Source organism: Fukomys damarensis, unplaced genomic scaffold (genome assembly GCF_012274545.1).
Source record: "Fukomys damarensis isolate Sample0158 unplaced genomic scaffold, DMR_v1.0_HiC HiC_scaffold_12, whole genome shotgun sequence".
In the NCBI taxonomy this organism is placed as follows: domain Eukaryota; kingdom Metazoa; phylum Chordata; class Mammalia; order Rodentia; family Bathyergidae; genus Fukomys; species Fukomys damarensis.
The window spans coordinates 15,626,611-15,636,065 of record NW_022900924.1 but is presented as its reverse complement, the minus strand read 5'-3'; the positions used below and the strand labels follow the sequence as shown (position 1 = coordinate 15,636,065).

The window sequence follows — 9,455 nt, the reverse complement described above, 5'->3', positions numbered from 1 at the left end:
AGATAAATCCGTGCAGGTCTAGAGATTCATGGGTTCAAGAAGCTATTCCAAAAAATGCAGACACAGCTGCCACTCACACTTTAGTCTGAACTATCACTATGAGTGCTATGAGTCTGGACAGCTACGAGTTGCAAACTCATCTTCTTATAGGGTCCAGAAGTAAAATCCCTTGCAAGAAAAATGAGAAAACACAAGGAAGGTAGGGTGTGGTGAGTTGGGGATGCTCAGTCTGTAGAGAGCAGCAGCAACTCAGCTCAGAACAATTATAATAATGAGCAATTACAGTATTAGTATATTTTGGGAAAATATTAAAAATCTAGGTTTTTACATAAGATTTTCTAATTTAAAAACACAAAAATATTTACTTTTTCGTATACTTATTTTGAACCTTTCTTCACCATGGTTTCCTCTGATAATCTGATCAAAGCTACAGTGCCTGGAAAACTACAAAACACACAGCGATTTTATATACAATTCCCAGGGCTTGCTGCAGGGCCTCCTGGGTGTCCTGGTGTCTCAAGGTCAGAGGGAAGGCTGCCCTCCTAGTTACCCTTTCCAAAGACAGAATCTGATTGGCTGTTTTTACCACTATCAAATATGTACGCTCCTATTGGACAGAGTTTCATTCATTATCTGCTTCTCATGTCCTGATTGGTTGCCTTTGATTTAGGTGCCCTGGCTTTGGGTCTGGTTAGGCGTAACTTTTATTTTTTTATTTTTTTGGCACCAGGGATTGAACTTGAGACCTTGCACTTGTGAGACAGGCGGTGGAAACTCTGAGCTAAATCCCTGGCCAGAGGTGTGACTTTTAGAATAGTGTCCCAGGGATTGGTTCAGCTCTAGAGACAAATACTGCTAGCTACCTTCCTTCCTTCCTTCCTTCTTTCTTTTGGTACTAGGGATTAAACCCAGGACCTTCTTACTGAACTATATCTTTGCCTCTTTTTATTTTGAGACAGGGACTTACTAAGTTGCCCAGGCTGGCCTTGAACTTGCGATCCTCCTGCCTCAGCCTCCAGAGTGCTGGGACTGCAGGCTTGGGCCATCACACCCAGCTCACCTTCCTCTTCCTAGTTGCAATCCTGCCATACGTTTCTAGTTATTCCGTTCCTTTCTCGCTCATTAGCTGATCAATGAAACATATACAGGAAGTGTCCAGTTGGGGCCCTGTTGGATGCCATGGACAGAGGGCTGAGCAGCAGATTCTGCCCTCCTGGATGAATCCTTCCCTTGCACAGGAGCCCCACTTGTGGGTGGTCAGAGAACCGCAGAAAAATGTGTGCAAGTGCAGCTGCCTAAGTGGGAGCTGCCAGGTGCTGAGGAATCATAAGAGGAGGCCCTGAGCTGCTTAAGGCAACCAGGAGCCTTCCCTGAGGAAAAGAGGGTTGGACTGAGATCTAAAGGGTGAGAAGGATGTCAAAGCCCATGGGAGAGACAGGAGGGAGGGAAGGAAAAGCATTGCGGACAGAGGGAACAGCACATATGAAGCCCAGAGGAGAAGGGGAGCACGGTGGGTTTCAGACACTGTTTCTGAGTTGCACTTGGATCCCAATCTTTACCTAAATGAAGCTTTGTGTAGGGACTTGGACAAGAGGCCCTGGGTTTAAGAGCTGCATTGTGGGTTCAAGTCCTGCCTCCTGACTGTTAACAGTGAGCTCTTGGACAAGACACTTCTTGGAGCCTATTTTCTTCCCTCAAAACAAACAAAATGCTGTGACTTACGTGAGAGGGTTTTGTGGTGAGCGTGACATGAGGATTTTGTAAAATCTCTGTCCAGTTCCCGTCAGGCTAGGAGTGCTCAAAACGCCTGTCCCTGTTGTGATCACTGTCATCATGTGTGGTCACAGCTGTCATATTACGGCCTAAATACCCACTGAGGGAGCAGATCTAGGCCAAACCCCAAGAGCGTGGAGGTTGGTGACATTTGGGTACCACACGGATGACAACTTGTGTTTCTGTCATGGCTGGAGAGAGGACACCAGGCTTCCAGAAGTGCCCCTGGGCTTGGCTTCTGTGGCTTCCTGAGACAAATGTCTGTGCTGAAGGCGGACACTGGATGCCCTGAGGGCACCGTGTCTAGAATGTTCCAGAAGCTTATGCTTCTCTGTCTCAGGAGTCCTGAAATCTACAGAACTGGGCTGCTTACTCTCTGTCTTCCTTGTCTGAAACCTCAACAGCCCACTCTGTTTTGGCCTCGCCCCATTCCCCTCGTGACACCTGAGCCCAGGTGGCTTGTGGCTTGGTCCACTGATGATGATGATGGTGTGAGGGGAACACTGAAGTGGAAGGAAGAAACCTCTGTCCCTCCGTCTCTCTCCCTCTCTCTCCCTCTCTCCGTCTATCCTCCTGTCTGGCTGCCTCTCACTCCATGTTTATCTCTTTTCTCCTCCTTATATCTCTCTCTCCGTGTTTTTTGTTTGTTTCTGCTCCCCTCTTTTTCTTTCTTCATTTCTCTCTGAATTTAACATAAAAATTCTCTTTCTTTTTGCCTTTTCCTCTTTCTCCTCTTCCCTAGTTCAGGCTGGCCTTGAACTTTTGATGATCCTTCTGCCTCAGCCTCCTTAGTGCTGGTATTACAGGTGCGTCTCCAAGCCCATTCTATGACTATAAAATAGTTCCCTCCCGATGACACTTTTTTTTTCTTTTTTCAGTGCTGGGATCAAACCAAGGGCCTTGTGCCCATTAAACAAGTGGTCTGCCACTGAGTTCCATCCCCAGCCCTTTTAATTTTGAGATAGGCTCTCACTAAGTTGCCCAGGTTGGCCTCAAAGTTGCAGTCCTCCTTTTTCAGCCTCCCAAATGGCCAGGATTACCGGCATACACCACCACACTTAGCTGGATGGACTCCTTTTTAAGCAAGCGTTTAGCTAACATCATTTTCATATTTTGTAGTGGAGAAGAGGGTGGGCAGGGGAGTGAGCTGGCTTGTACTTTGATGTAGTTGAGTTCAGATAGCCTTTTTATTAATAATTTTGTGCAGATTGGTTTGCAAGATGTGAGATGTGACTAAAATATTAAATCCCCACACTGTCAAAATACTAATGGATTGGGAAGGTAAATTATAGAAGCATGTTCTCCTAGGAATTACACTGACATTCAGAGTTAGCTCTCTTGACGTTGAGTCTGCTGCACGATGCCGTGGCTTTGAGGGGAACGTGGAAGTCCAAGTTCTTAGTGGGTGCCCATGTTGACAGACGCAGTGGCGGTTGAATCAGAGGCAAAAATCACACTTTGGTGGTTTCCTGTAAGTTTTCTTACCTTGGGGAATATTAGGGAGAGGAAATGTTTCAGAATCTTGATGAAATTAAGATTATCAGTCTGGATGAAAGTGAGCAGGGTTATAGATCATTAAACATGTTTTGGGAGAAAACCAGGCAGCTTGGAAGAAGTTTGAAGACCCTGCTTTCCGTCCTTCCTCACTTCCTCTTTCCTCTTTTCCTTGTTTTAAAAGTTTCCTTCCAGTCTACATTACTTCCAGCTCACAAGTCCAAAACTGAACATTGTAGACCCCCGAGTTCCGTCCTAGTGCCTCTCCTCACCAGCTGTGACCTCAGGAAAGGCATTCAGTCTCTCTCTCTGGGCTCAGTTTTCTCTTGATGCGCGCTAGATGCCCTCTAATATTTTTTCCAGGTCAAAAATTCCTTGACACATATGCCAACAAATGTTTAATTTTTTAAAAATTATTAATGTTGTATTTTTTTCCTGTTATGAAGAGGACCCACTCCTTAAACAATTTGGATAAAAAGGAAAAAAATGAAAGCTGTGGGTAATCATTCCATCTGAAGAGCCACTGTGAGGATCTCAAGGGTATATCATTTTGATTCTTTTTGGATACAGAGTTTTAACAAATTGTGGCTATTTATAATATGTGTAACAGTTTTGTATCCTCTTTGTTTCAATTAGTACTTGCTCCTAAGCAGTCTCTGTGTCTTGTCTGTCTTCACTGACAGCTTTTTACCGAGTATATGGATTTCCTAGTGCTTCTGAGCCTGGATTTGCATATGCATACCCTGTTGGCCGGCAGTTAGTGGCCCCAGCTTTTCTCTTTTCGTGATGCATGCTCATGAATCTGACTCCATATTTTGATTTTCCTTGAGTCGATGGCTTTTGCAGTGGCTGTATTTGCATCCTCTGGGCAAACATGGAGAAATAATCCAGAAACGTGAATTCTGCCTGGAAATAAGGTTCCTTTGCCTCCCATAGCTGAGTTTTCTAAGTGGAAGAGGGAAGCTGGAGATGGGCAGTGATTGAATTTCGGTCTTTATTACAGTCTTCACTTGTTCTCAGCCTCGTTCCTTTTAGGTCTGACCTAATCCCGGTTGGTTCTTTTGGCCGCTTGCCCGATGACAGTGGTGCATTAGTGGGGACAGTGGCAGCAGCTGCCTGGCAACAAATGCTGAGCGTCTTCCGGGCACTGTGCATGTTTATCTTCATGGTAGCCTCTTTGCAGCTGACACTTGGACATTTTACAGACAGGAAAACTGAGGCCCAGAGAAGGTAAATTCCTGTCTTCAGGTCAGATGGGGAACAGGATTTGCACCCAGTTTCTCATTCTCCCATAGTCAGACCTCTTTGCCATTGTAACCTTCCCCTTCCCTACATGGAAAATGTATGTAATGATGATAATAAAATCCAATCGAAAGAACAAGGAAGGACTCAGTTTACTTCCTACAGAAGGGCAAGGCTCAAACAGAATTTTCACTGTCCTCCAGCACTGAGGATTGAACAGGGAACACTTTTTATTTCTATTTTGAGACAGGGTCTAAGTTGCCCAGCTGGTACTCGAAACTGATCCTCTTGCTTCAGTCTCTGGAGTGGCTGGGCTTACAGGTGTGCATGCTCATGTATAGAATCTTTAAGGGCTTTGAGTGGGACCCTTCTAGCCCCATCACTGGGGTGTGATGTTGGTTGCAGGACATAGGGAAATCCAAGCTCAGGGAAGTCACCTGCCTGACACACAAGCAGCTCTGTGTGTGTGTGTGTGTGTGTGTGTGTGTGTGTGTGGTCTTGCACACATATATATCCGAGACTATGTATTTTGGGATCTGTTTTGGGATGGGGTTGTTAAAGCCTAAACAGAAAATAATGGAATGTAAGAATACTGGTAACCCAAGGGCGGGAGCAAGGGAGTCAGACGTTTGCACTTAGCAATGTCATTGCTGTTGTTCTGACCCGTTACTGGCGCTTCTAGGTGAAAGGAAACTGCCGGATTTTCAGATTTTTAAGCCTGAATGGATACTTTCAGTGTCAATCTCGGAGAGAGGGCCTGATTGGCTCAGGTGGATCACATGTTCACATCTAAGCCAATGAACTGTGCCAGGATGGGGGCGTGGCTCAGCTGGGCATCCTGGGCGGGGCACAGGAGTCTGAGGATGGGATACCTGCGCTAGGACTGATGCAGTGGTTATTGAGGACAGAACTTTAAATTAGCTACCTCCACCTTATGTGACGTGGCTCTCCCTGGAAGGAATAAAAAAGCTTAGTGTGCCCAGCTTATTGTAAAGCCTTGTAGGGTTCCTCCCTCTCTTCTCTCCCTTCTTTCCTTCCTTTTAATTGAACCCAGGGCCTCTCGCTGAGCTACATTACAGCTCTGTTATTTTCTATTTTGAGGTAATATCTCACCGAGTTACCAGAGCTGGATTCAAACCAGTGGTCTTCCTGCCTCGGCCTCCCAGAGTGCTGGGATTACTGGCGTGCACCATACGGGCTCGAACTCCATTTCTTTAACAGCTGCTCAGGTGATGTAAAATGGCCGGGAGATGGGCTTGTGAGGAAAAGGAATGCGTTATGGGACCAGCACACCTCAGTCCTGATTTGGGCAGCCAGTGACTCCCAAGAGTCCTTTTCAAGTTAATAATAATTTTTAAAAAGTGTAAATATTTTCCTCACTGACATCTTCGGTGAGCACATTTCGGTGGTGTTGCGGGTCAGGGGCTCAGAACTTTGCCCTTCCTCCCCACTGCTCTGTCCTCTAGTCCTGTAACAATGGTTACTATTTATTTATTAGCTGCCGGGGACAGTCATGGACAAGATGAACCAAATTCCAGCCCTCATGGAATTTTCTACGGCCTTTACACAGGCAGAAGTAACAGACCATAAACAAGTGGCTGATAAGGACAGCTAGTGTTGTGTACGGAAGGGCATGCGGCGTGGGAAGGGGACACAGACCACAGAGGCTGTCAGGGAGGGAAAGATACTGAGAACCAGCCCTTAGGCACCGGCCTGGTCTCTGCAGTGAGAGGGTGAGCCGCAGGGAGGATTTGGGGAAAGTGTTCCAAGGAGGAGGCGTGACCAGGGCGAAGGTTGTGAGGCTGGCCCGAGTTTGGGAGTTCCAAGAAGATCAAGTTATGCATTAAGGGGAGACTGGCTGGCAGGTGGCAGGGCCAGGCCCCTGTACAAGGTCCTGTGCATTTCATTTTGCGTAAGATGCAAGGCACTTCCTCTTAGACACTCCCACTTTATAGGAGGAGAGGTTTATGTGGGTCACAGGTTCAGTCCATGGTTGATGGCTCTGAGGCAGAAACAGCTTGACGCAGGGGCAGGGTGGAGAAAACGCTGCTTAAGGCACAGCGAGCAGGAAGCGGAAAGGGAAGGGTGGAGCCAGGGAGGGAGCCACCCCTTCCAGGCCTCCCCCAAGCCCCACCTCCCACCAGGCCCCCCTCGAAGAGTACATTTGGCGCCTGAACTCATCAACAGATGAATCCCCTGGTGAGTAGAGCACGCCACGATCCAGTCACCCTCCAAGTACACGAGGCTTTTGGGGGACATTTTCCATCTGAACCGTAACCCCCTTGTTTATCCTTACAAGAATCCTACGGAGAATGCTCTATTATTTATACCCTTTTTTTCGTTTGACTTAACCTCAACTGCTTTTAAGAAAGAAAGAAAGGGAGGAAGGAAACTCTTATTACTTTTTTTTTTTAACTCTTCTTGCTTCTGAAAATTGAAAACCTCATTTAATCATCTTGTCAACTTGATTACAAAATATCTAGAGACAGATGCATGCTTCCCTGGGAAGACTAAGGGACGGGAGGGAAGATCAGGATCTTTGTTGGTATAGGAGAAACACAATTCCCACCCTGCTAGATGTCAGCTAGGCCGGATTGGTGTCCCCTGCAACCGAAGAACAAATTCTAAGGAACAGTGGAGGTTAAGAGTAGGAAGGTTTGTTGAGAGACAGCTCCTGAGAGGCGGGAGGGGTCCTGAGGGGGTGACCACCGAGGCCCTTTGTCAGGGTAATTTATACAACAGAGTCACAGCGTGGGTACAGCATTGGTCAGACTGCCATAACCTGTAGGGTCCGGAGGACAGCCGCTTAGCTAACACGGATTGATCCAATAGGGTAGCGGGTTGTGTAGCAAGGTCCAGGGAAAGAACAAAGGCATTTTTGGGAAGGGTAGGGTCCGGATGCTCTGGTCTCCCCTCTGGGTGACTGAGGCCGAGCTGGACTTCCGGCACCAGGTGGTGCTAGTGACTTCATAATTCCAGGTCGCTGCTTGTCCCTGGGGAGGCCGCAGGCCTGGCCCCTGCGTCTCTGTGTTCAGGCCTTGTCTCACATGCGCCTCCAGCCACAATTCTGACATCTTCAGTTTTTCTGCTGACTTCCTTGAGAGCCAGGCCCTCTCTGATGTACATTAATTTCTGTCTAATTTTGCTGCCTGTAACTCTGTGATGATCCCTTTCCTCTGGGGCTCATCACAGACCAGGTGCACACACACTTATCCTGGGCGGGCTGTGTAGACGCAGGTGATGGGGAATTCAGAAATGTTTGCTTGGCTGAGGTGTCCTTTAGACCTGCCAGGACCCCCTGCCTCGATGGCTTCCTCTGCACCTTCTCTGCAGTGGCTCTTGGCTTTCATGGCCTTTTCCCAGTGTTTGGGCGCAATGGTACAACTGAACTCCAGCTGCCCTCAGCAAGGAGGCAGTGTGGTGTGGACTGTGTCTGCGGTGTGCCTGGTGGGCACAACATAAGCACCTTGGGGACATTGTGCAGGGGCTTGGGGCTCAGGTGCAGGAGTCTGGGAAAGCTACTTGGGGTACAAATGCTAAAGGGAAAGCTGAAAGATAGGTAGAGATTAAGGGCACCGAAGTGGGTGGGACTCTAGGGAGACAGGTCTCGGGCAGTGGAAATAGCATGTGCAAAGGCCCTGAGGCAGGAGACTGCATGAGGTTTCTATTTGGATGGGAGGAAGAAAGGAGGGAGGAGGAAGAGGCTTTGTGTGTGTGTGTGTGTGTGTGTGTGTGTGTGTGTATGTGCATGTGTGTGTATGTTTGTGTGTCAGAGGAGATCCGTGGAATTAATGAGATAAGAGGCAGAGTTGGAAAGCAGGAGTCCCCATCCAGGAGGGTCAGGGCTTTGTCTGTCACTGGCCAAGCATATTCCTGCCTTCCTGCTTTGCTCTTGGGTTCCTTTCCCTAACCACACTTTCTCTTCTCTTCTGGGCTAACCCAACTCCCCGGGACCCCAACACATGTTTAACCCCTATCTTCAGCCCAACCCCTTGATGTGGTTTGAACACATCAAGAATATTCCTAGTCTGGCCTTGTGGTGCACTCCTGTGATTCCAGTTATCTGGGAGGCTGCAGCAGGAGGATTGCAAGAGTGAGCCCAGTCTGGGCCACTCAGCAACGAACGTGGCAAGACCCAGTGTCAAAATAAAAATTAAATAAAAAAGGGGGTGGATGTAGCTCAGTGCAGAGGCTCTGGGTTCAACCCTCTGTGCTGAAAAAAGGGACATTTCTGCCACAGAGCCTTTGCACCCTTTGTTTCCTCCTCTCAAAATGCTCTTGCCTGGCTCCCTCCCTTCCTCTGGGTCTCAACATGAATGTCACTGTGTCTGTCCTTCCCTGACCATCCTCTTGAAAGTGACATCGTCCTTCATTTCTGTCCTTAGTTTTCGTCACAGCAGCCAGAACTTGATCAATCCACTCGCTCTCTCTTGTTCCTCTGCCCGTGGCCCACAGGGACAGCACCTTGTCTGCACCCCCGTAAGCGGCCCATACGTGTGGAATATAGAATGACAAATACTGCATGTCGCTCCGTGGGGCCAGGCTGTGCTGTCTGGTTCCCAGACCAGGACTCGTTTCGTTTACGTAACACCTAGTTCTTCACGTAGTGTTGGCACCCGATGTGCTGGTGAGAAAACAGGCTCAGCTCAGAGGTCGAGTGTGTGGCCCGAGGTCACAGAGCCAGGGTGTGGCCAGCTGGCCGTGGGCATGTGGCCCCTTGGAGGACGGTCTGGTCTTTTCCGGTGGTGACCCCAGGTGAGTCCTTTCCCACTGGAGTGGGAACCCCACAAGTGGTAGAATGTGGAGAGCTGCTTCTGTCTCCGTAACCTGCACGGGTGGGCCCAGCATCTCCTCCTTGCCCGTGTGTCCCAGCAGGGTGGCCCAGGGCTCAGGGCCGTGGAAACAGAGGTAGGACTCAGGCTTGGCCAAGCCCCAGGTACCTCACA

The 9,455-nt window shown here is 48.4% G+C and overlaps 1 protein-coding gene across 1 annotated transcript in view; it reads left to right on the top strand.

Annotated features, from left to right (window-relative positions):
* Positions 1-5,353: 5,353 nt before the first annotated feature.
* Rph3a (rabphilin 3A) overlaps positions 5,354-9,455 on the top strand; it is a 212,053-nt gene continuing 207,951 nt past the window's right edge. Inside the window, exon 1 of the mRNA XM_010604502.3 lies at positions 5,354-5,738. The gene's annotated coding sequence lies outside the window, so the exon portion shown is untranslated. The remainder of the gene's footprint in view (positions 5,739-9,455) is intronic.